Source organism: Neovison vison, chromosome 12 (assembly GCF_020171115.1).
Source record: "Neovison vison isolate M4711 chromosome 12, ASM_NN_V1, whole genome shotgun sequence".
Classification (NCBI taxonomy): Eukaryota; Metazoa; Chordata; class Mammalia; order Carnivora; family Mustelidae; genus Neogale; species Neogale vison.
Window position 1 is genome coordinate 15,931,106 of NC_058102.1, and position 26,496 is coordinate 15,957,601.

Here is a 26,496-nt window from a genome sequence, read left to right on the forward strand (position 1 = left end):
CTCCCCCCATCACTTGAGCCAGAAGCTCAGGGGAGCCCCGTGTCCCTGCCTCTCTGCATCCATGCCTGCTGGAGCCCTGACGCAGCCGCCCCCATCCCTCATCTTTGCTGCATCACTGGCCGGTGTCTGAAGTCCAGCAGTAGCCCCTCACCGCACCCCTGCGTGTTCCTAGGAACAGAAACCTGGGGTGTGCCCTCAGGTATTCATTCAACAATATTCAGAGAGCACAGCTCTGCCAGACGCCAAGGAGATGACTAAGAACAAGACAGACAGGCTTCCTGCTTTCAGGGTTCTCGTGGTCCAGTTGGAGGAGACCAGCAGTAAATACGGGAGGAAACAGATAGTAAACATGCAAACTGCAGTATCTGTCTTGAGATACAGGAACAGGTCAAGTAGCTTCCCTGTCCCTAGCCTTCTCCCACTCAAGGAATTCCCCAGGGGTAACCGGTATGATCTTTCTCAAAAGAGGTAGAGGTAGATCTTACCCCAGGACTCTTCTCCACTAAATCCTTCAGCGTCTCCCCTTTGGCTTCAGGAGAAATTTCAACTCCATGGTGTGGCTGAGAGAGAGCTTTCTGACTCTTCTCTCCCAGACAATGGGCCTCATCCGCTGTGCACTCTGCTGGTAGGTGCACTGACCAACTGAACCACTCCTCACCTCAGTGCCTTTGCATACACTTCTTCCTTCTATTCAGAGTTTCCCACCTCCCTGAACCTGAACCCCAGGCTGAATTTGGGAGATCCTCCTACAAGTTGATACATTTCAGGCTTTTTGCTCTGAAAGAGCTCCTCCCTCTGCATTCTGACTGCTCTCTCGTCTGACGATGTACTTCATGGATGATAGGTTGTATCTTCTGTATCCACAGCAATATCGCCATGCTTGGCCCATGTCAGTAATGATAAAAGTCACATTTACTGAGTACTCACTATGTGCCAACCCCTCTTCTGAGGGTGTACAAGGATTCACTCATTCAATTGTTGCAGTAGTCAAGGAAAGGTTCTATTGCCATCCCCATTTTCCAGGTGGAGAAACTGAGGCACAGAGAGGTTAAATAATTTGTTCCAAACACCTACTTGTCATAACTGGTAAGTGGTAGAGCGAGATTTGAACCCAGTGGTCTTAAGTTAAAAACTGTGCTCTGAACTACTGTAGACTGGTTTCTTTTCCACTTAAAAACACCTGGGCTTTAGGGGGGTTACTTTTCATTGAAGTACGACTTGCATGCTTTATGGCATATGCACATCTAAGGCAGATGTAGCTGATGGGAGTTTTACACGTTACATCACATACTAACCCCCTAGTGAAGATATACAACATTTTTTTTTATTAAAGATTTTTATTTATTTATTTGACAGACAGAAATCATAAGTAGGCAGAGAGGCAGGCAGAGAGAGAGAGGAGAAAGCAGGCTCCCTGCCTAGCAGAGAGCCGGATGCGGGGCTCCATCTCAGGACCCCGGGATCATGACCCAAGCCAAAGGCAGAGGCTTTAACCCACTGAGCTACCCAGGTGCCCCGAAGATATACAACATTTGCAGCATGCCAGAGACTTCCTGGGCCCCGCGGCCAATAACCCCCAAAGATAACTACTATCCTGTTGCTTTGCCCAGTTTTGAATTTCATATAAATGGACTCATGCCATGGTATTCCTTAAAAAAGTAACTTTATGAAGATATAATTCACATGCCATAAAATCCACCCCATTAAAACACATGATTATCCTTAGTATATTCGCAGAAGCCTGGACCCATTCCTCCTGATCAATCTTGCCCTTGTTACATACAAAAAAGTAGGCGGCCCGTAGGTGTTCAGTAACACGAGTGGCTATTAGGAAGGTGAGACTCCCAGTGGAACAGGGACGTGGTGTGTGGTCACACGCAGCATGACACATGCACGGGTAGCAGGCGCTGGTGAGGTCCTGGACCTTAGTAGTGGCCTGCCCAGCATCTAGTTCTCCTTCGGGTGGTAACAATTCCCCTAGTTTTCTTTAGAGAATCTCCCCTTCCCTACCATCAGTCCATCTGGCTCTGAGACTGACCTCAATGAGCCCATGACCCAGTTTTGGCTAATGAGAAATTTTGTTCTCCTGGTCTGATTTGTTCCAGATGAATACATGTCACATTCTGGTCCATTGACTACTGCTGGAACTTTCTAGAAAGAGTGTCCTCCATCCATTGGGGTGGCCAAGCTGGCAGGGCATAAACCCCGGGCCACTAGGGGCCACCCTATGTGAAGAGACCACTGAGAAGGAAGCCAGTGTTGAAGACAGCAGTACTTAGACATGGTAACAGTCAGGTTCCTGATGACATACTTTGAACACCTGGATCCATCCATGCCTGAAGCTCCAGAGGTCTTGTTCTTTTCCACATAGAATCTTATACACCTTTCATATGTATACAGGTGACATGGAGTCATGTAAAGAATGGGCATAAAGCACTGCTTATGATGAAAAAAACTGGAAACACTTAAAGAGTCTGGCATCCTGACCAGTCAATAAGTACATTATCATTTGTTCATACAATGGACCTCAACACAGTAATAAGAAGGAATAAATCAGAATCCTGTATATCAGTGCAGATAAATCTTTCAACTAAAATGCCGAGTGAAAAAAAGCTGGAAAAGAAAATACACAGTACAAAAACTTGCATATAAATTAAAAAAAACCACGCAAAATAATAATATATATTGTAGTAAAAGTGTCAAGAAATGACCAGGAGCTAGAATATCCAAATTTGGGTTGTTTGATTTCTATCTAAGTAAGGGCTACTTGGGCATTCATGATATCATTCATAGTGCCTTTCCTGTCTCAACATTTTATTATGAAAATTCAAACAGAAAAGCTGGAAGAATTGTCCAGTAAGCACTCATGTATCTATTACTTAGCACAGTGAGCATTGTGCTATATTTGTTTTTGATGTATATCAACACCCCCTCATTTTCTTGATATCTTTTTGTATGCCAGAAATATTTTGTAATTAAAACTTTTTAAAAGGGTTGGGGTGCCTGGGTGGCTCAGCGAGGAGTCTGCTTGCCCCTCTCCCTCCCCCTCTTGTGTTCTCTCTCAAATAAATAAATCTAAAAAAAAAAAAAAAAAAGCCACTGTTTAAAAGGAGTGAAGAAACACAGGGAAAAACACATTTTTTTTTTAAAGCGAGAGAGAGAAAGAGTGCACACGTGCATGCACACACGTGTGGGGGAGGGGCAGAGGGAAAAGGATAGACTCTTAAGCCCACTGGGAACTGAGTTTAGAGTCCCACCTAGGGTTCGATCCCACAACCCTGAGATCATGACTTCAGCTGACATCGAGTCGGAAGCCTGAGCCCCCAGGATCCCCGAAAAACTCACATTTTCATTGTTTAAAATAGCATAGATCCGAATATAGACGATGACCTCCATGAACTTCGTGCAGTGCTTTATTTCAGCAGGATTAATTCCTTTCCCTAACAGGGATGGCCAAATGGCTATGTAGCAGGTCTTAGAGACCTAAAACTGAAAAGGGGTTCCGATCTAACATCCTTATTTTACAAGTTGGGGAGACTGAGTCTCAGAGAGGACATCGCTCCCCACCCCAGCTCACGAACTAACTGTGGCGGAAACGGGGCTTCCTTCCTTCCCTTCTTCCCCACTATTTGCTGAGGCTCCACCCCAGGCCTAAGCAAATTTCCGAAATGCCCAGAGTGAGCCAAGGATCAGCGCAGCTGAACTCCTGCAGGCAGTGAGCTGCATTCTGAGCGGAAGGCAGTGGCCCCTGGCCTTGCCGAGCTCGTGGGTCATGAACACCCAGGGGCAACACCTGTTGGGCAATGTGCTGTGGGGCAACCTCGGCCTCTCTGTGTTTAAATACCTGGCAGTGTTGTGTGGAAACGCCTGTTAGCAATCGGGTGCATTGGCCCGGGGTTCCGAGGCTGACTGTCCCACCGAGTCCCTCTTAGAATGCAGGTCCGGGTTTTCTCTTGGCGGAGTCCCCAGCTGTTGCAAGACAGCATGCAGGGTACAAAAGTGCCTGGAATCCAGAAGCTGATCCCAGTTCTGGTGTGTTGTCTGGGTTGCCTTCTCTCTCCGGGCCTGTCTGTGCTCCCATCTGTAAAGGGAGACACGGGTGTGATTAAATGATCTCCAAGTTCTCTTCCAGCAGCAACTGTCCTTGACTTTATCATCATATGTGATTCTTTGGAATCCTTCCGTGAACAGGAGCTTTCCTTGAGGGAGGAAGGACTACAGGGGGTGCAGATCTGCGGTGGGGGGCAGGGATGATTCTGTCTGAACCGAGGCTGTATTCCTAGCTCCCATCAGTGTCTGGTGCAGGCAGGGTGCTCAAGCCTTTTCTTTCTTATTGGGGTGGGGCAAGTGATTTGTTAAATTTGTTTCTGGGGAGAGCTGCTAGGCTGGACTGACATCTCGTATAACCTCATATGAAAGTTTGTTTACTCTTGGAAGATGCCTGGATGCACCAGCAAGGAAGCAGAGATAGTTCTTGAACTCTTGAACTTTCAGATGGGGAGAAGCCCCCAGTGCGTTCTGGTGGCTGTGGGAACCAGAGCTCTCCCTTGAAGCGAGAATTTGGCGCCATCTGGTGTCGGACTTGGAAATCACAGGACCGTGGGTTGTTTTTTTTTTTTTAAAGCTATTGTGTTTCAGATAAACTCAGTTGCACCTTTGAAATATACCAGATTATTCACTATTTTTTTTTATAGTAGGCTCCATGCCCTATGTGGGGCTAGAATTCACAACTCAAGAGTTGCATGCTCTACAGACTGAGCCAGCCAGGCTCCCTGAAAACCCACTATTTAAAAGACCAACGGATGTATCATTGTGGAGTATGAATACTCTCCCTCTTATTAGCTCTCTCTGAAAACTTAGCCAATGATAAATTTTTAAAAATTTTTAATCAGAGGGGCGCCTGGGTGGCTCAGTGGATTAAAGCCTCTGCCTTCGGCTCAGGTCATGGTCCCAGGGTCCTGGGATCGAGCCCCGCATCGGCCCCTCTGCTCAGCAGGGAGCCTTCTTCCCTTCCTCTCTCTCTGCTGCCTCTCTACCTACTTGTGATCTCTGTCTGTCAAATAAATAAATAAAAATCTTTAAAAAATTTTAAAAAGAATTTTTTTAATCGGAATCTTTTGTCAGTAGTAGCTTAGAAGGGTCCTCAAGCCCTTTATCCTTCCCATATCTAGCTGCTTCTGAAAGGCAGATGGTGACCCCGAGGGCTCAGTCCAGTGTGACACACTTGGCCGTTACCACCAGCAGTAGCCACCCATAACTGCGTATCTGTGTTTCAAAGCACCAGTCAGGTGGAACACATATTATCTCAGTTAACCTTGGCAATTATCTTAGGGAACAAGAACGAGCATCTCTGATTTGTTGGCCAGTCCCTGCAGCTAAGAAAGTTTCATTCACTTGCCCGGGGTTCACACAGCCAGTAGGTCCAGGATTCAGACTCACCTTTGTTTATCTCTAACCACTGTGCTCTCTCCACTAAAGGTCACACTCCCTTTCCTATAGAGACAAAATCAGCATCCCATACTGTCCAAGGAGACAACTCCGTTTAATCTACCGCATGTATAATCCTGGAGGTTAAGAAATTGGGTTCTGGAGCCAGACTGAGTCCGAATCCCAGCCATAGCACATTCTGTCTCGCATAGGGAAAGCTACTGACAACTCCCGTGCCTCAGTTTCCCTTTATAAACAGGGCTGATGCTGATGATAATACCTACCTCATAGGGTTGGCAGAGACTCAACTAGTTACGACAAGCAAGGTGCTTAGAACAGTGCCCGGCGCATAAGAAGGTCCTCAGTAAATGTGACTTAAACATGGACCACAGGGCAGCCAGTCGACTAGAGGAGGCTGAAGCGAACCCGCCTACAGTCGGCCCGTGAAATGCACGGCTGGGGTTTGAGTCTGCGCACCCTCTGGCGGACCTGTGTCCTCTAGACTCTCACAGCTCCCGCGGTGCACACACTGTAGCTCCTGCCTCCATTCAGGACAGCTGTCTCGCTCTCAGAGGCATTTGGAGGTTTGACCCCGGCAGTGAATGCGATGAGTTAATAGGAATCGTGACCCTGAGAAATGGACCTTGTGGGCTCTGTGTGAGTTTCTCGGAAGGCCTGCAACTTCACAGCTTCTAATCAGAGATCTTTGGTTTCTGTCATGGTGCAGTATGGTCTCTCCCGCCAGGAACAGGGGCCAAGAGCCAAGGCCCCGGGACAGCTCCTCTCCTCAGTCCAGCTCCGGCATGGGGCTTCCTTTACCTCCTGGCATGGACATCTACCTTCCTCCTACCCTTCCCTGGGAGAAGCTGGGCTCCCTGAGGTAAGGAGGGATGCAAGAGAGAGTGAGCGAGATTTGCGGAGACGCACGAACCAGAGCCTCAGGCCCTGGAGTCGTCCTGCAGAGAAAGATCTGCCCTGAGCAGCTGGGTCAGAGCCTCAAGGCAGTCTCCAAAAGGAGACCCAGACCAAGAAGGCAATTTTCCTCCACTCCCAGCAGAGGGCAGTGTAGTGCAGCGGACAGAGGAGGCACTGGTCCTGGGAGCTGTGGGTTCTAGTCCAGACTCCGCATGGAAGTAGCTGGGATCACTGGACTAAGCTTGGCCAGATTTTTCCTGATGGTCTCTTCTAGCCCTAAGGTTCTGCGATCTTGTCAGGAGAGAATTGGAGTGAATTAGCCAAGAGCTCCCAATAGGTTTATGTAAGGAAGAAACCAGAAGTGGGAGAGGGGAAGGAGGGGATGGGATGGCGGTGGGGTGCGCAGCTGTGGATTTTCTTTTGTAGGGGCTCAGATCTCTCTTAGTGAATCCAGCAGGGTTGGGGGAGGGGGCAGCGACCCCTAAAGCAGCTCTCTTAGGGTCACGTGCTCTGCATGTGTGTCAAACCCTCCCAGCTAGTTGGGAATTCAGCACAATGGTCTGCTCCTGCCCTTGTTGGGGCAAAGGCGTAATCCCAAAGAAGCAGCTGAAGTCACAAACACCGCATACTGGTGGTTTGCCCGTCTCTGCATTTTGTAACAGGAGAGTCTGTTTGTTTCTTGATGGAAATTCCTTCCAGAAACGGCTTGCTGCAGAGCCTGGGGTAGCTTCGGGGTACCCCTTGGCAGAGATACAAAGTGAAGTCTGCAGGCACAACCCTTTCTGGCTCAGCCTAGCTCCACTGAACTTGCCTTGTTCTGCTTTAGAAGCCCCCATCAGAGTCCTGCGGTTCCCCACTGGCTTTGGGCAGGGTCTTTTTCTATTGGAGCCATTTGAGTGGGTGTCCTGGAAGTTAGGGACAGTGAGAGGAAAAGAACACTGGGGTCTAGCTTGAGATGAATGGGTGTTTTGAGATGAATGGGTATTTTGAGGGGCTTGGCTTTTATGTACCTCCATTGGCCTCTAATGCTGTAAGCTTCACCCAAAAGCCAGCCATGAAAAGTATAAATCTGGATAGGTGAGCCTTGTTCAGGAGCCTCCTACCATGCCTCCCATTTTCCAGCCTATTCCTGTATCTGTTGGCTATGGAAGTCTTAGCTCTCTTACTACCCTCGGGCTTCCTGGAGCTAGTGGGGACAGGAGCTAGGCTGTGGCTAGACTCATGGGCTCTGGAGTGCTTGACGATCTGGGGGTGTGACTTGGGACAAGTTACTTGACTTCTTGTGGCCTCTGTTCCTCACCTGTAAAATGGGGGTGATTTTAATAGGACCTACCTCACGGAGCATTTGGGAGGATTAAAGTGCTTAACACATTATAAAGAGGCATCTGATAAAGATTTGTTAAAAATATGCAGTTGTGTCTATGTTAAAGAGACTTGTGTATCTGGAGGGGAAATCCCAGAAGGAAAGTACCCTCTTGCTTGGTATCCACATTTCTGGCCACTGCCTCTTGGGCTCTATGCTGTCGTCTCTTCCTTGACCAGACCCAAGGGCTTGGTCGTGAGCAGTCTCCCCTTGATCTATCCTCTTTCCCGGGGTGATGCCATCTACAGTCCCTTTCCCTAAGCTGAGGACACCAAGGGTTTATCTCCAGCCCAGACTTCTCTCCTGAGTTCTGGACTAACTCTGGTTACATGTGTACTTGACATTTCTACCTGTTGTCTAGAGATCTCACAGATGACTTTCCATCACTGGAATACCTTTTTTTTTAAGATTTTATTTATTTATTTGACAGACAGAGATCACAAGTAGGCAGAGAGGCAGGCAGAGAGAGAGGGAGAAGCAGGCCCCCCCGCTGAGCAGAGAGCCCAATGTGGGGCTCGATCCCAGGACCCTGGGACCACGACCTGAGCTGAAGGCAGAAGCTTTAATCCACTGAGCCATCGAGGTGCCCCTGGAATACCCTTTCTATTTGGGGGAAGGGGCACAGACAGCCTCTCTTCTGTTCTCAGCTAATCATAAGCTTTCTGTTTAGCTCTGTGAGTCTTGAAGAGCAGAGACAATCAGAGGTTATGTACATTGATGCTGAAGAAAATTGAGTGTCCAGGGTTGAGATGATGAGAGTCCCACGGTGGGGACGCCCCAGCAGCATCCACCACAGGATGTTTTCACATGAATTTTGCTTTTCTCTTGTCTGAATGTTTTCAGTGACTGGGCCTTCGGTCTTTCTGATGAACTGGTAAGCCACCGGATATCCTTGCAAGCCAAGGTTGTTTTGTGTTGGTTGCAGCCAAGACCCATGAAAGGTACAAGCTTATTAAATTCATTGTGCCTCAAATAAGCTCATTATGTACTCCTCTGAAACCTTCTCCTTTCCAGGGTACTGTATCAGAGTGCATGGCTTCTCCATCCATCTGGTTTCTCACATCAAAAAACATGGGCTCTCACACCATTTCCCACCTTACCATCCACATTCACTCACCAAGTCTGACTGATGTGTCCCACTTCTCAAAAACACTTCCTGTGCTCCATCGCCATGATCTTTTCTGACTCCAGACCCTTGTAATTGCCTCCTAACTTGTGTCTTTGCTTCTCCCAATCTGTCCTTCATCTGGAAGGTAGAGCAGTGTTTTCACAAGACACGTCTAATCATTCCTTTGCTTAACATCTACAGTGTCTTTTGTTGTTCTGAGGGTCAACTCCAAATTCCACTGGAGTCCCTACACAGGCACTAGAAGCCCATTGGCCTTTCACTTCCCTACCTGTGTTTTTCGTTTTGAGTGGTATGTAAAATAACGGTGCCATGTATGAGCAGCGCCATCTTAGATCTGAGGAACAGGGGTCTTTAGGTAATTACTGGTTTGCCTGGTGTAGCTCCTAGAATGTCAGCCGTGTCTGTCTCGGTGAGCACTCTTTCCTCAACTCTTACTCAGTACATGGCACCTGCTATACCCCAGGTAAAGATTTATTGAATACATACATACATGCTTATATTACAAAGGCTAAGGTATGTAAAGAAAAAAAAGAATCCCACTTGGGAGACTGTGGGAAGTTAAAGATGTCTGTTAGGAACCCTAGAGCATCCACTGAAATCACGACCCACAGTTATATCATAACTAACAAGCCTCAAGAAGAGATACAGTGGGAAGGGATGGGAGGGAGGGGTTGGAACAGGGTAGGAGAAAACTTTGTGGGGTGGCAAATATGATCATTGCATCATTGTGGTGGTGGTTTCCTGGGCGTAGATGTCTAGAATCTGCTAAAGAGTACATTTTATTTAAAAAAAAAAAAAAAGAGTTTATTTATTTTAGAGAGAGAGAGAGAAAGAGCACGTGGGCAGGGGGATGGGGGCAGAGGAAGAGGGAAGGAATCTGAAGCAGACTCTGTGCTCAGCCCAGAGACTAATGCAGGGCTCAGGCTCTTGACCCTGAGGTCATGACCTGAGCCGAAACCGAGAGTCAGGTGTTTACCCAATGGAGTCACCCAGGTGCCCTGCCAATACATTTTAAACAGGCTCTTTATGTGTGTCAATTATACTCATTTAACATTGTGGATTTTTTTTTTTTTTTAGATTTTATTTATTTATTTGACAGAAAGAGAGAAAGAAAGAGATCACAAGTAGGCAGAGAAGCAGGCAGAGAGAGAGGGGGAAGCAGGCTCCCTGATGAGCAGAGAGCCTGATGTGGGGCTCGATCCCAGGACCCTGAGATCATCACCTGAGCCGAAGGCAGAGGCTTTAACCCACTGAGCCACCCAGGTGCCCCGAATTAAGTTCTTTTTAAAAGATACGTCTTGATGGCAGGATTATGGGTCACTTTTCTTCATTATCCTGGTCTATGTTTTCCAAAATGAAAGTGGGATTGATGAAGTTGAGAAATCTGTTTTTTTAGAAAAGCGCGATAGCTAGCCCTTCCTGTGGTCATCCCTTTCTTCACCTTATGGAACCTCACAAAGTTCTCCTGTTCTCTACACTTTCTTTTTTGCCGTTTCTGGAGTCCCCCCAGCCAAGAATCACCAGTTTCCTTACCTTCCAATGTTCCTTTCCAGCCTCGCTCCCCAGCAACTCCCCAGCTCCCAGCTAACTGAGTCCTGGATCCTTCACCGGACATTAAACACCTTGAGCTGACCCAGCAGCTCGCTCTGTGGGACCTGGTCAGCCTGATCCAGAGGGCGGGCACATCTGAGCAGTGAGAGACAGGGGGCCGAGGAGCCCCTTCGAGGGGTCTCCAGCCCAAGCCCAGTGTCTGCAGTGAAGGGTAAGCTGGGAAGGGGGACTGGCTGCACCGCCCCCCCACCCCGCCCCAGTGTCTTAGGAAAGAGAAGACCTTGAGCTACATGGACCTCTGACTCTCTCAACAATATGTCAGTTTTCCCAGCCAAAAATTCCGAAAAGTACTATGTATCACTCCCACATTAATGCTTTCTCTCTCGCCCCTCCCTCCCTTCCTTCTGCTGTTTCTCTCGCCCATTCCTCTTCCTTTTTCACCCACTTCCACCAACCCCCCCCTCCCTCATCCTCATACTAGACTCTTCCCTTTTTCTTATTATCACTCTTTCTTGGTGGGCGGTTTGAAAGCACCTGGTCTTCCAGAAGTCCCCGGCTGACCGGAGGGCTCCCTTGCGAGGCTTTGCCAACACGTGGGTCCCATTAAGCCTGGCAGGGCAGGGGGCAACCCAGCCCAGCGCAGCCCCCGGCTCTCATTTCCGCCCTGCCCACCTGCCAGGGCTCACCCTGCATCCCTCCCAAGCTTCTGCTGAGCACAAGAGAGGGCTGCCTTCCGCAGGTGTGCCCCCGCCACCCCCGCCACCCGTCCGGGGGGGGCCCAAGACTACGCTCCCGGTGCCAGGTGAGAGCAGAATGTTGATGGACCATTCCCGCAGAAAAACCTGGCTCCCAGCATTGTTAAACCACAGGGAGAGAGCCCGAAAAGCAACCTTTTTTTTTTTTCTTTTGCCCTTTCTCCAAGGAACTTTCTCCAAATTACATTGTTTATGGAGAAAAAAAAAAAAAAAAGAAAAGCACAGGAATCCAACAATAACACAGGATAACTGTAGAGGATGAGAGCAACTCTGTTGGGGAGGGATGAAAGGAAGCTGGTTTTTTGTTTTTTTGTTTTTTTTCCTTTTTCTTAGCGCTTTGTCATGTTGGATGAGAAATAGCCAGAGCTGTGCGAAATTCCTGTGGGTGGTCCCGTTTCCCGCTGGGCTGGGACACAATCTTTTGGTTTCGAGTAAGTGTGGAAAACATAAATGCGTGGTTGTTGCAGAGATCATAAGTTCCTTGACCTTCTTTGGGTGCTGGGTGTCCTGGGGAACTGCGGTCTGGAAGCTCCTGGTTCCGTTTCGGTGATGTGTGGCTCTGGTCTCCTGAAGGTTTGGTGACCCTCAGCCCTAGGGCAGGGGATATGGAAGCCCTGTGTTTATACTTCTCCCTTCTGCTAGGGCTAGAACTACTGCTGAGCTGCGGGGTCACTTGCCTTCAGGGTTAGAGGTAGGAGCATGACAGGTGGCAGGCAGAGAAGGGCTTTAAAAGCACTTGCCCAAAAAGGATTTGCATCAGCTTCTTCTCAGGGGAGGGGCATGATAACAAAACCATGACCTTGGCGCCCAAGGACGATGCCAAATTACTCTGTTCTGGTTCTGGCCGTGGGATTCTGAAACTTGTGTCACTGGGCTGAAATCACGCTATTGGCAGAGCTGTGCCCTTTTGGAGGCTCTGCAGGGGAATCTGCTGGCTGGCTTTTCTAGCTTCTAGAGGCCACTCACATTCCTTGGCTCATGGACCCTTCTTCCCCTTTCAGAGGGGAAGTGAGCCGTGAGGCAACTGGGAACCCATAGAACATCATGCTGAGACTGCTTTCTTCTTTACATCTCCTTCTCTAACTCTTTTAAGGACCTGTAATCACATTGGACTCACCTGGATAATCTCGAATACTCTCCCATCGCAGGTCGTAAACTTAATCACCTTTGCCAAATCCTTTGTACCAAGGAAGGTGACCTGTTCACAGGCTTTAGGGATTAGGATGGGGACATCTTTGGGGGCACCACATCTACCACCTGGGGGAACAAGTTGCTTTAAGTCACACGGTGAGACCCAGAGGACAGAGGGGACTTGCTGTAGGTCGGAAAGCTGGCCACTGACTGAGATGGGACTCTGTTCCTAGTTCAGGACCCCCTCTCTGTCTTCCCACTGCACCACAGTTTAAGGGTGTCTGGTGATCCTTGCAGTGTAAACTTAGCCTCTTTAGAGGGGAAGCGGTGAGATGACCCACACCTGCACAGTGTCAGGAGGACTGGTTAAAAAAAAAACTATGGAAACTGTGGGTTGAGCTTCTCTTTGTCCAAAAGCTGTGGTAAGTGATGAAGGACTTGACAAATCATTCCCCAAACATTATGTCACAGGGGCCCCCAATATGAGCTGTAATCTACAACAAAGAAGACCACGACTCACAGAGATGAAATAAATTGCTCAAGAAAGAAGTGACTCCAGATGCCACATCAGTTCTGACTTCAAATCTCAGATTCTTAATGACTGTGCTACAAAGGAAGGACTCTTGGCGGGGGGAGAGAAAAATTTACTGTTCTTCCTAATTAACCTGCAAGACTGAGTTAATTCAATACCAGTCACAGGAGAGAACAGAAATTAATGGAGGCATCCTAGGCACAGAGAGGTTGAATAATTTGTCTAAAGTCACACGGCCAGGTAGAGGTAAGGCCTCGACTGAGTGCCTGAAGCAATGGAACCATTGGGATCTGTGTGCCAAGGATTATTTGTAGTATGAAAGGGGCACTGGGAGAAGGGGCCCCTCCTTCCCTCACCTTCTCCCCAGAATAGGGAGGGAGGTACAGAGAGCTGTCACCTAAACTGAAGATGGCAGGATAAAGCCTTGCATCATCCCTATGGCCAGAAAAGCCCTCCATGATGACAGGGCCCTGCCTTCCAAGCACCTCTCTCCCTTGGCTTGTGTGTTTCCCCACACTGGCCTTCTTTCATTTATGCCAACGCTCGAAATTCCCACCTACCTCAGGGCCTTTGTACTTGTTACACTCTGCCCAGAACACACTGCCCTGGTTCTTACATAGGTGACAACCTCTTGTCATTCAGACCAGCCACCTCAAATGTCATCTCCTCAAGAGGCCTCCCTGATCATTAAATGAAAATTGTCACAACACTTCCCACTTGAGGTCATCACTCTGTGTCATGTAACACTCTTCTTTCTTTTCCTTTTTTTTGCTTCACTGCATTTACTATTTTTTTTGTTTTGATTATTATTATGATTATTATTATTTTTAAAATTTATTTCTTTTCAGTGTAACAGAATTCATTGTTTATGCACCACACCCAGTGCTCCATGCAATACGTGCCCTCCATAATACCCACCACCTGGTACCCCAACCTCCCACTCTGCATTTACTATTATTTGATTTTCTTATTCATATACTTTATTTCATTATTGGTTTCTTACCCCACCCCCCATAAGCTTCATTGTGTCCTGGAGGACCATTCTAATTATTTATAGTTTGCTTGGTGCCTTGTATGCCCTAAATAGGTGTTTGTTGAATGAATGAGTAAGAGTTGACCAGATGAACAGAGTTGAAGGGGAGCCACTCTAGAACTCTAGGCAGAGGGAACAGCATTTGCAAAGGCATCAGTCCTTGAGGGAACCCTGGCAGTGGGGGACGCTCAGCTGTGTGGTGTGGCTGTGGTACTAATACCCGGATAGAGGGCAGAGGAGATGAGTTTTCGAGATGCGCAGGGCCTGCTCACACAGGGCCTTGTCTGCCAACCCAAAGAGCTCTAAGCGTACCCTGACGAGATGGAAAACCACAGAAGGATTTTGGGGCAGGGACATGGCATTGCCAGCCTCTCACGTTTTCTAGGCCACTTTGGATTCGACCCCAGTGAGGCTGGAGGCAGGGAGAGCAAGTGGGAAGGGGTTGCGTCGTCCTGATAAGGGAGTAAGATCCTGAAGAATTTGTTGAGTCTGGGGACATTGTCTGTGGTTTTGGGGTGGTTCCAGTCATTTATATTTGTGTACATGCAAATGCTGGTTCTCCAGCCACATTGGCCTCCTTGCTCTTTGTCACAGATGCTGTTGGTGTCCTGCCCTTTGCCTCTGTCACTTCTCATCCCACTTCATGCCTGAGGCACCCCGCAGGCATGGGCACCTACCGCTCTGCCCGCCAGCTTGGCTGGGGACTGACACTTGGGGACCAGCCTTTGCCATTGGCAAATGTTGACAAATAATCACCAGCTCTGGGGCATATTCTGCACCATCTCTCAGAGGTTCCCGGTGGCACTGAGCCCCACCTACTTGTGAAAGACCCTTCCCTGTGATGGCTTCCTCTTCTCCCCCATCTCACTTCCTTTCTCCCTTCTTGGTGTTTCTGGGATCAATGACCAAATGAATCCCTCGCATCCAAATTCTTGTCTCAGAGTTTTGCTTCTGGGGGAATATCTCCTAAGCCACTGTTCCTCACTCCTCATATACACCCTAGTTTTAGCTTCTTTGAATTTGCTGTCGCCAACTCACCCATCTGCCTGATTCCTGAAATCTGGCTCCTTTCTCTCCTGAGATCCCTCCTGAGAGGTTACTTTCATTATCAGTCAGGATGGGTTCATTAGGCTGAGGTAACAAGCAGGCCCCGGATCACAGTGGTTTACCTGTTTGCGCAACAAAGATTTATTTGTCCTCATGCTGCATGCCCACTGGGGGTTAGCAAGGTTAGCTCAGGAGTCCCTAGGGACCCAGGATGATGGAGACAAAACACGGACTCCTGGATCCCCACATTCTGGCAGGGGTCATGGAGAAGCACCACGTGTCACTTCTGCTTCCTTCGCAGAGGCCAGAGCAAAACCATGGCTGCACCTGACAGGAGGTGGAGAAGAACAATCTGACCTTACATCCAGGAGGCAGGGAGCTGAAATACTTGGTCCACAACCCACTGCCTCCCACACCTCAGGGAAGTTGGCTCTGATGGCCGGAAGCCCATAGGTGCTGGTCATGTTCTGAGTCTCCATCTGGATCATTTTCTCCCTGTATTCACACCTCATCTTTCCCTATCACAAGTGACACCTAGAAGGTTTTACACTGAAGTTGCCTGGCTGCCCCCAGGACTCCTAAATAATGGCCTAGGAGCCATTATTCTTTCAACTCATTATTATTATAATTTTCTTGAAGTAGTGGCTCAAGAATGCTAAGTCTGGTTTTTTTATTCGTTTTTTTTTTTTTTTTTTTTTTTTTTTTTTTTTTATGAGTCTTGGCTTGCCTCAAGACCAGACCTCTGGGTCTGACTTGGAAAATAGTTGTAGCATGAAGGCCACAGATGACATGTTCATTTCCTCCTTGGCTTGCTCACTGGACTCCCAGTTTATCACGGGGTTGGTCCAAGAACTTGGCAGCGTTTGGGTTCAGTTAGGCTTCTCAAAATGATTTTTGGTGGTGAAGACCCCAGAAAAGAACAGAGACTTCAGAATCAAGAGTTGTGACAATTCTTGTCTAGGAGGATGATTTCATTTCTGTAGTCCCATCCCCCTTTCATCAGGGCACAGAGCTGAAAAAGAACTTACTCAGTTGGTCAGTCAATCAGCAAATATTAGTGGGCATGTTCCCATGCTCTAGGGACCAGACCCATAGCTGGGTACAACAGTACACAAACAGAATTGATATATTTATGCCATCATTCATCCAGTGGTTATTTATTGAGACTACATCAAGGGCCAGGTCCTGTGTTGGGTGTAGAGAAAGCAGAAGATGACATGTCATGATCTCTGCCTTATAACCTAGGGGCAAAGAATGTAAACTGGGGAGTCAGGTGGACATGGGTTCAAATCCCAGATCTGCCCTCCAGTACCTGGGTATCCTTAGGCAAGTGGGTCCATGTCTGTGTTTTAGTTTCCATTTCTGGAAAACAGGGATAATGGTAGTGCCTTTCTTATAGAGGTGTTATTAAATGACTTAAATACAAGGTCCTTGGAATAGAATCTAGTAAGTGTTCAGTGAATGGTAGCTATTATTATTAATAATTCTATTATGGATCTAGTCAAGGAAAAGAAGAGGCCAAATCTCGTAACAAGATAAAATCCATAACGCGTGAAGGGTTATGGAAACAGAGAGAGGAGAACAATAAACCCTTCCAATGGAATGAGATCAAGCTTCATAGGAAAAGGATTTTCAGGAGTGTGAGGGTGGGGTGTAAGAGGACCTGGGGAAGAACAGTCAGCCAAAGGAACACCATAAGTAGCATCACAGGTATTTGGGAACTCAAGATGTGTTACGAAAACCAAGAAACCTTGAGAAGGAACAACGGGATGGGAGACTGGACCAACTTTGCAGAAATGACATGGGCTCTGGAGCCAGGCAGACCTGAGTCTGAATCCTGGTTCTGCCACTTACCACCTCGATCTCTTCTCTTAAGTCGTGGACTCTCTTTGAATCTCTGCCAGATGGTGATCATTTTGCCTCTGTCATATAAGCCATGTTTTCAAAGCCGTTTTGGGGAGCCTAGGTAGCGCAGTCAGTTGTTCGACCAACTCTTGGTTTCAGCTCAGGTCATGATCTCAGGGTCCTAGCATTGAGCCCTCTGTCAGGCTCTATACTCAGTGTGGTCTCCTGGAGATTCTCTCTCCCTCCCTCCTCCTCTGTTCCTCCCCTGTTCATTCTCTCTCTCTCTCAAGTAAAAATAAATAAAATCTTAAAAAAAAAAAAAAAGCCATTTCAACATGGGAGAAGAATGCTATCACCAGAATGTCCTCCCAAATATCTCTACTCTTTCCCCCTTGTATTTTGTGAAACTATAGACTAGTTCCCGATTATCCCCAACTATTTCTGAATAGCCTCATGAAAAATCAAGCCTGGGTTCACAGAATGCTTTCAGGGGTCTGGAGACATTGGCCACATACTCCTCTGCTCCTCTTTGCTCTGGCTCTTGTTGACTTGTCTGCTTCTGTTCGAGCTGCCGCACAGTGCTACTCTGGACTGAGTCTCACCGTTATCTCAGCAAAACAGCTCTTTTGTCCACTTTCAATGCAGCCTCCCTGTTTCTGGGGCTCGGGCTGGAGTCAGAGACAGTTTTGGAATATAGTCTCCTGCTCTGATGCATCCTTCTTTGTGTAACACTGGCCCATTGCCCTTGATCCTCGCTTGTGTGTTTCTACTTTTTCTTCCAGAATTCTCACGCTCTGTGTGTGTGTATATGTACATGCACCATGAACCTGCTTGGCAGTGGGAAAGCCTATAAGTCCCATCTCAGTGCCCAAGGCATAGAGACAGTGATACTTCTATAGTTTGCTGCCCATATTTTAAACAAAAAACTATGCTGTATTTGAGTTAGAGGTTGTGTAAGTAAAGATATAATTTTTTCTTCTCCAAATGTATGGACTCCCTGAGTCCTATCCATAGGTACTTTGGGGTAAGTTGACCCCAGATGTCCCACATATAGATTATGTTATGTAATAAACTACCTCAAATTTTAGTGGCTTAAAACAACGACGTTTGATTGTATCTCATAAATTTGTTCACAGGAATTTGGCTGGGCTCTGTTGGGCGATTCTGCTGCTCATATGGTGATAACTAGAATCACCAGGTGGCATTCATCTGATGGCTTGTCTGATCCGGAGGCTGCAAGAGACCGAAGAGGAAGTGGTAAGTCCTCTTCAAAGGCTAGATCTGGGATTGGCACAGCATCCCTTCCACACCCTCCATGTGTCAAAGCAGCCACAGGCCAGCCCAGCTTCATGGGGAATGAAATAGATCTCACCTCTCTCAGTGGACAGAGAATCAGAAGATTTATGGTCGTCTTTACTTGGCTAAACTGGGGAAGGATTTCTGCTCCCTTAAGGCGGCATATTTCCTCGGTGTTCCCCAGTCCCTCATCCACATGGACTTCTAGCAGGCTAGCCCTGTCTATCTGCTGGACAAGCCACAGAGGGCGAAATAGTAGTTTGAACATGCCTCCCCCGCCCAGGCTGCAAGTCCTTTAACCCCGGGATGGGGCAAAGATCAGCTGTGATAATACATGTCAAGTCCCCAGGGCAGCAACTCGTGCTCAGATAATATCAACTGCATCTCCATTCCCTTTCTGTTTCTGCAAAAACAATTGCAGAAACTCCAGCGTTTTGAGAAGGTAGGGCTCGTTTTATGTGGGACTTCAGGAAAGCTTTTGCGGAGTTTAACAATCATAACTCATATTTATGTATTCCTTATGCCAGTCTGTGCGCTGACTACCTTATGGGCATCTTTAATTTAATCTTCTCAAAAGTCTATGAAGCAAGCAACATTTTTTCCTCATTTTTCAGATGAGGAAACTGAGGCTCAGCAATGTTGAATTATATGTTCAAAATCACACAGTTATGTTTAACATAGGTGAGATTTGAATGTCTCACTGTAAATTTAGGCCTAGACTTTTTTTTTTTTTTTAGACTTTATTTATTTAATGGGGCAGGAGGAGAAGAGCAGAGGCAGAGGGAGAAGGACAAGCCAACTCCCTATTGAAGGTAGAGCCTGACATGGGGCTTGATCTCATGACCCTAAGATCATGACCTGAGCCAAAACCAAGAGTTGAATGCTTAAATGACTGAGACACCCAGGTGCCCAGGCCCATGCTTTTAAACACCATAATATACTGGTTATCTACTGCTGTGCCACAAATTTCCCTAAAACCTATCAGCTTAAAATAACAATGAACATGTATTATTTCACACAGTATTTCTAAGTAAGGACTCGAGGAGTTGCTTACGTTGGGCACTAAGGGTCTCTCCTTCTGGCCCAGGACCTCTCATGAGGTTATAGTCCAGGTGTCACCTGGGACCGCAGTCCCATGAAGGCTTCACTGCAGCTGGAGTATCCAATTCTCAGATGGCTCATGCACATGGCTGGCAGGAAGTGTGGCTTCGGGGAGAGGCCTCAGTTCTTCACCACATGGACCTCTTCAGAAGGCTGCCTGAGTGCCCTCACAACATGGTGGCTGGCTGTCTAGTGAGTGAGTCTTCAAAGAGATAGCCAGGTGGAAATTGCAGGTTTGGTTTTCCTTTTTTAAATGACTGAGCCTCGGATGTCACATATAATCACTTCCACAATATTCTTTTGGTAACATAGTCAGCCCTATTCAGGGAGGAAAGGGACCAACCAAAGATGTGAATACCAGAGGCAAAGATTACTAGGGACTCTCCTGGAGGCTGGCTACTACAGTATGTTCTTTAACATACAGAAAGTATTTGATAAAATATTTCACTTCTTTGGAATGGTATTGATGGAAGTTGGACCTAGAAGGCTAGACAATATACTTATGGTTAGCAAAGATAGGATGCATAAGCCAATCATTTCTCTTTGCTTCCTCACCCCTAATCATTATCATTATTGTTAACTGACACCATCATTGTCATTGACAACCATCATCGTTGTCAACATCCTCATCATTTTAGAGATGTCCTAGACTACCTTCATGGGAGTTTACAATCTATGATTTTTAAAAATTTAATCTAAAATTACTATTATTTTTTTTTTGCTTTTGAGAATTTTCTACTAAAATTCTTTTTTTAAAAATTTAAATTCAATTAGCCAACCTACACTAGTATATCATTAGTTTCAGATGTAGAGTTCAATTTATCAGTTGTGTATAACACGCAGTGTTCATCACATCATGTGCCCTCCTTAATGCCCATCACCCAGTTACCCGATCTCCCCACCCACTTCCCCTCCAGCAGCCCTCAGTTTGTTTCCTACACTTAAGAGTCTCTCATACTTTGTCTCCCTCTCTGATGACTTCTCATTCTGTTTTCTCTCCCTTCCCCTACGGTCCTCTGCCCTGTTTCTTATATTCCACATATGAGTGAAACAATATGAGAATTGTCTGATTGACTTGTTTTACTCAACACAATACCCTCCAGTTCCAACCACATAGATATATATGGTAGGTATTCACCATTTCTGATGATTGAGTAATATTCATTTTATATATATATTCATATATATATATATATATCACATCTTCTTTATCCATTCATCCATCAGTGGACATCTCAAATCTTTCCATAGTTTGGCTATAGTGGACATTGCTGCTATGAACATTGGGGTGCAGTCTATGATTTTAAAGATAGGGACAGAAGCACATAGAGTCCATACATGTATAGTGTTAAACAGATACTGTCGTATGCAAAGCTGCTGCTGTTTCGGTGGGGAGAATAGGTGAATTTGAGCTATAGCAAAAAGCTACTCATTTGTTCTCTGGAAAGGCTCTAGAAAAGCAGGAACTTGGTGCTTTACCGCAGGACTAGGTAAAGTGGGCTGGCTCCAAACATCTTTGTTATTATGTACCCTTGGTACCTTGAATTTGTAATTTCTTGTGTAACGAGATGTTAAGTTTGACTTCTGGTGTTTTGGCAAAGTATCTAAAGGCTGAGACCATCTGTGTAGTTCATGCTGAGAGATTGTGAAATTATTTTTTCTTGAAAAAATTTCTTAGCTCATCACCCATGTGGAGGACATATCATGGGGTGGGTTGGGGAGGATCAATTGAGAGATGGAGAGTGAGAGTGAGGGAAAGGAGTGGTGTATTTTGTTTTCCTTCCTCCAAGCTAGATGAGGAGGACTTCCAAGAATCATTTGGAAAAATCCCTGGCATTGAAGTCACCAGACACAGTGACTGGTACACAACTCATGCCTGGAGGGTCTAGAGAGAGGAGCTGATTAGAGCTGCCTTGCTGAGAAAGATAGGAAGATGGACTACAAGCTGGTATGAATAATCTTCACAATGGCAATGGGGCCAAGACATGGTTCCAAGAAGGAGACCCAGACTTGAGTAATTTTGAAAGGGGTTCCCATTCAAGAGATCCCTTGAGAGGCATAAGATGCCCCCTAACAGAGAATGTGTGAATAGGATAGAGTGCTGGCAGCCATGGCTTGAGAGGTCAGATGGGGGAGGCATGAACCGCATCAGGGAATTGTAAAAGACCAATTCCATCAGTAGTAGAAGGGAGTGGGGAGGACGTCCTCAGGGTGAGAAAGAACCAGTGTTTGGACCTCAGCACTAATGAGGACATTCGACTAGTAGAGAATGACCCTAGTTCCAAAAGACCTCACCTCTTTACCGCTCCCATATCTGCTTACTGATTCTTGAACTCCTTGCCCCTCGCTCCTGCCCTAGAGGTGCCTGAAAGAGCACAGCGAGCTAGGGAGAAAGCAAGAACCTACAAAGTAGCATGCACAATGCCCTTCTCCCCTGCAGCTTCCAAGCCCGAGCCAGTCCCAAGTCCACAGAGAAATTTTTAACTGGATGAGAGGTTGAAGCTCTGTCTTTAGACCAAATGGGACTTTACAAATTACCTGACATTGAGGCTGTCCTTTAATACTGAAGAGTGACCAGAATAGCAATAGAATCCATCCAAGATGACTAACATTTCCAGGGAATAGGAAGACAGAGTGGGTTTGAAGGGACAATGATGAGAAAATAAAATTGCTTTTGGCTGATTCCAGTTTCTTCAGTAAGCTGTTACATTTTTAAAGATGTTCTTTCTGGAAGCTCTATGAGGGCTTGTTACGAGTATTGTTCATTATGGGATTCCTGGCACCAACACTCATAGTAGGTGCTCAGCGAAACTTTAATTGCACTGAGTTCAGTTGAAGGGTGTAGGCAAGAGTGGGGTGAAGGCAATGTTGAGTGGAATGATTTGGTCGGAGAGAAAGAAACTATTTTCTCCCCATTTAGGATTCCAGGGAGGAATATATAACTGGTTGGCCAGAGTACCATATTACAAACTCTGTGCCAGCTGGCTGCTTATATTGGGCACGTCTTGTCTCTAGAACACTCTGGGCTTCAATTTTTTAGTCTGGAAAATGAAGAAGTCAGTTGGCTTGGTGAGTGGATTCCAGAGCAGGCTGCAACTGAGAATAATTTGGGGTGCCCCGGAAACACAGATTCCTTGACCCACTCCTATCCCCATTCAGATTGGGGGAGGTGGTGTCTAAAATGGGGCCCCAGACGCCCTGGGGTTTCCTAGATCGTTCTGATGCACAAGTCAGCTTATTACCGCTGGTTAAGATCATTGCTAAGATTGGCGCAATCTTTAAATTGTGCGAACCGATTTCCTTATCTAAAAAATGGGAGTAATCTGAGGGTCTGCCCCCACAGAATTGGTGTGAGGATAAGATGGAATGATACACGAACAAGGCTGACGGCTGCTTCTGGCACACGCTAGCTGCTCCGTAAATACTGTCTCATAAAGCATAGAAACAAGATATTTGCCAGTAGAGTAGAATAGTCAACTTGAAAATTGGTTTTAAACCCACAGATATAATGCCAAATCTATTCTTGTTTTCATTTTCTTTTCCTGCACATTTCTAGCCTGGGCCATGCCCTTTCTCCCTCTCATGTGTTTGTCATTATTTTCTCCTTAAAATGTTTTCTTATCCCATCCCATCCACATCCCACGCTCGCAGTTGTGTTTCCCCTCACACTGGATTCATGGACATTTCTCATTTATTTTCCAGTGCTCAGGGCAAACTTCCACAAGTACCTCTACCCCAGGGTCCCTGAAATGAAATGTTTTGGAAAGTCGCCGGGGTTGCAAGGCGAGTTTTCTGTAAGTTGCAGAGTAAGTCGAACAAGGACTTAGGGCCATGGGTAACTTAGCTTCATGGTCAAGGCCTGATGGACGAAGGGATTGCTGTTGTCCTGGTGAATGTTGATCTTGGTCACGCTCAGCTTCCCGGCTGGTTTTCATTGCATCCTGACTTGGCCACAGCCAGACATTTTGTGCTGGGCCAGCAGTTGTGAAATCCACAGCAGTGCCAGTGGTATTGTGTGTCTATTTTTAGATGTCGTGTCCTGGGGACCACAGAGAATGAGGGTTCCGTGGTATTTCGCTGCTTCTTCCGGGCCTCACTGTCAGGAGCTGACCTCATTTTTCACTCACCATCAGTAACTGCAGAGCCAGCTCTGGACTGCTCCAGAACCATCTCAGCCTTTCTCCCAATGCCCTCTCATTACTGAGCTGCGAGTCTATGACCGTGATTCTTGGACAGAAATTGATTCTGGCTTAAGGCACTGCTCCAGTACATTTCTCTTTAGCTGCAAAGAATAGGTCAGTAGTTCCTAAATGCCTGCAGGTCCCTGCTTTTGATGAGCTATTAAGAAGAAATGAGATTTGGTGAGAGTGGGGTTGGGTAGGCTTATTCCAAGGTTTGTCAACCCCAGTACAAGAAAAGTGGTAGAAAATGTGTCCCTGCTCATTCTCTGTTCTCACCTACCCCTTATTCACCAGTCCTGTAGCACTTAGCAAATCCCACCATCAGTTGCATGTGAATTTTTCTGCATTTACTAGTGGATTATAAACTACTATGCACCAGGCATATGGTGGGAGTTGGGAGAATATTTGTTGAGTGAATTTTGAATAAGCTACCTGAGGGCTCAGTCTTATCCAACATTTATCTCCAGTCTTACACAGGACCTGGACGTGGCAGGAACCCTGTTGCATTTCGGAATGAATGAATTTCAGCATCTGTGGCTTTGGAGTCTGGCAGATGTGGTTTCAAATGCTGGCTCGGCAACCATATAACTGAAATGGATCATTTTTCTTTTTGAGACTCACTTTCCTCATCTGCATAATGAAGATAATAGCATCTGTCACACAGAGTTTATCTTGAGGGTTGTATAAGCTAATGTGTTAGTTAATGAAGAAATTTGGTGAAGAAATCCCCTCAAAGAATCAATGGTGCTTCTGGGAGAAAGGAAGATGGATGGAGACAATAAAGGCACAAGGGTGAGGGTAGGGAGAGGGTATGGTGAGGATCAGTGAAGGGTATAGAATTCATCCATTTCCTCAGTGGTAATAGTAACCATTCCTGGCAGTATGTCTTCTTGATCAGAGACTTAGAGGTCCAGCTAGAGAGCCTGGGGAAGGCTCCTGCCTGGCTTCCACAGTGAGCATGGGCTACATAGAACCCCCGACTCCGCTGAGGGAATTTCTGCTGGAACTAGTTCTGGGACAGGATGCAGGTCACTGGGTCCAGGGAAATCTCAGGACATTGGGAGGCTGAGCAAAAACCCAAATGTCCTGCCCAGATCTGGAAGCTTAGTTCCAGCTGCACTGAGATGAATGGGTTTTCCAGACCGGGCCTTCTCCAAAATTCTTAGCATCTGTAATCAGTTTACAAACACTTAGTGTTTGAAAATATTTGGCTGATCAAATATTGGTCATGATAACAGGGCTTCTTCCATATTTTGTGTATTCTCAGGAGTGTTATATAAAGGGGATAGAAAGGGAAGGGAAGCATGGTACTTGAGAAATATTCTTTTTTGAGAAATATTTTTAAAAATTGCAAATGACCAGAGAGATTATAATGTAATAAAGGTTACATGTATATCAGATCTATCACCGTCTGATACTTCCTAGATATTCAGCTCACCATTATTTTTTCTTCTCTGTGGGATTAGAAGCTGATAAAAAAAAATCAGAATAAAAGGAAAGAACCCCAAATCCCCAATTCCAAATCTAAATCCGTAAGTCCCTAAGTGTTGCAGAATCGTAATCTCTTGCATTTGCTTCCACAACTCTGTTGGATCACCCCAAACCAGCTTTCTGTTCTTCCTGGGCACCAGAGAGAAAGAAACTGAAATTAAGATTCTGTAGAGGGATGCCTGGGTGGCTCAGTTGTTAAGCGTCTGCCTTCAGCTCAGGTCATGATCTCAGGGTCCTGGGATCAAGTCCCACACTGGGCTCCCTGCTCAGTAGGGCGCCTGCCTCTCCCTCTGCCCTCCTCTCCCTCTGCCCTCCCCTCTGCTTGTTGTCCCTGGGAGCCAGGAGAACCGGGTCCTCATCCCTGCCCGGCCCCCGGCAAACCATGTGACGGTGAGTGAGTTATTTAATCCCAGCCTCAGTGTCCTCTCTGTGAAGTGAGGTGCTTGAACCAAATCACCCCAAAGTCTTGGCAGTGGATCCTATTATTGTTCCGATTAGTCACTGCCTTTCTTGTAAGAGGGTTACGCATCCCCACCCACTGTCCCGAGGATTCTGGTTCTTCTTCCCTTGATGCTGGAATTGGGCATAACCTCACTTTGGCCAATGGAGTCTGGGCAGCCGTGACAGACACGACACCACTGGGCAGAGGCAGTCAGCCTCTGTGTGGTTCAGTTACTGTTCTGTTCCTTTCTGCCATGAAACAACGTTAGGAGCTGCTCCCCGGCCTGGATCCTGGGATGGGGGAAGACCTCTGGAGGGCAGCCACAGAACCAGAGAGCCTGTAGCCAGCAGGCAATGTGAGTGAGAAGGGAGTTGTTGTCGCCGTCGGAGGCTGGGGCTGTCCGTTACTGCGGCCTTCCCTGGGGAAAGTGGCTTCATAGTCTTCCACCTCGAAGTTCTGGGTCCTCTGGCCTCCTGGGCAGGCTCACCTTGATGACCCCTCTCCCAGCGGATGGCATTCCCCTTCTATAATCACATCTGCTTGGATCTGTTCGGGCTGTTTTGTTTGCAGTTTCCAGAAAACCCAACTCCAATGGCACAAGACCAAAACAAACAAAGAAACAAATATAAAGAAGCCTTTTAGTTTATTGAACTGAAAAGTCTAGAATGGATTTGGCGCGGCTCTATCCAGAGGTGCGGTGTTATCACCAGTATCCTACCTCTCTCCATCTCCTGACTCTTCTCCCCCGCCTTTGGCCTCGTTCTCAGGCCTTATATGGCAGCAAGATAACTACCTTAGCTCCCTACTCTAGGGTTAAACCGTCCTAGGCCCAATCCAGCCACGTAAAGACACTCTTTTACCAGTGGTGCTTATACTAACCCCAAGATTTACTCCAAGTGGGACCATCTTGGGTGAGTAGCCACCCCTGAAACAATCCCTATAGTGTCAGAGGGATGACATCACGCTGATAGGGTCACGTCTAAATCAATAACCGTGGCTTGAGGGATTCTGTGATCTGATTGGCCAGTTCTGGGTCACGGGGACTGCTCCCTATCTTTAAGGGTCATAGAAGGGTGGTTCTTCAAAAGACATCTGAGCTGTCATTGCATGGGGGAAAGGGATGGGTGTTGGCAGGGAAGTCAGGAAATGAGCGGAATGCTGGTTATGTCACTTGCATGACATTACCGAAATAAAAACAAACAAACTGAAACTTAAAAAAAAAAAAATCTATAATTTTCAGACTCAAATCCCACCTCT